A 915-nucleotide genomic window follows, 5' to 3' on the forward strand; every position below is an offset into this window, starting at 1 on the left:
ATGGGCTTTCTCTATATAGTGTATATTTCTTTTCCTGCTGCTAAGTTTGTTCAATGAAGATATCATCCCAAATGCTAATTAGATTAAAAAGGATTGTCCAAGGGGCGAGTACAACCGGGCGACACCCAGCTCCTCCTCAAGAGGCGCCCGACGGGCGTGCCCCAACACCTAGTCTATATATACCAAGGCCCTATTTGGATGACACCCAGTCGGTCCAGCCAGTTGAGGGGCGGATGACACGCAGTCCGTCCTGCCAGATCACAGGCGCGGCAATTATTAGAAGAAAGATTTGGCTGCTGTGCCCTCATTTGAATTTTGGCGAGCAAATTGGACAGCTGAACAAAAAATTCAAGTAAACTGAAAAAAAATGACCATAGTAAACTGGAATTTTGTCAGCCATCCAAACGCTCGCCGATGTCCACAGTCACTTCTAAGATTTTGGTAGGGTAGTTGTCGGGTGCGATCCAAGCAGTCCCCAAGTGACGATCCTGCTGCCAGCAGCGCCACTGGCTGTAGCCCTCCATGTTGTAGGTTACATTGCTAATAGTGGATGAAAGGCTGTAGTAGGCAATAGCTCATCGGACCTAATCAACAAAATTTGATCAACTATCCCGCCGACCATCTCAGCGTTACTACATTTTCTAATACCTCCCAATCCTCGCATCTTCAGTGCGCACCACTGTATAATGGCTATCATGTTTGGCATGCATTACTAAACAGATTTCAAGCTGACTTGGGCATCGAGAGTACTAAGTTATTTCATCCCTAGCAAAGAAAGCATCTCTTCATGTTTGTTGCTCTGGTCTGGTCTCTCTCAAAATCCGACCACACTCAGCTTTTTGTCAAGAAGGGCTCCTCGCCTCTTAGACTAGCCACGATGGATAGTAACATAGAGTAGTAACATAAACATGTACT

Source organism: Triticum urartu, chromosome 7A (genome assembly GCF_056163025.1).
Source record: "Triticum urartu cultivar PI428250 chromosome 7A, HENAU_Tu73, whole genome shotgun sequence".
Classification (NCBI taxonomy): domain Eukaryota; kingdom Viridiplantae; phylum Streptophyta; class Magnoliopsida; order Poales; family Poaceae; genus Triticum; species Triticum urartu.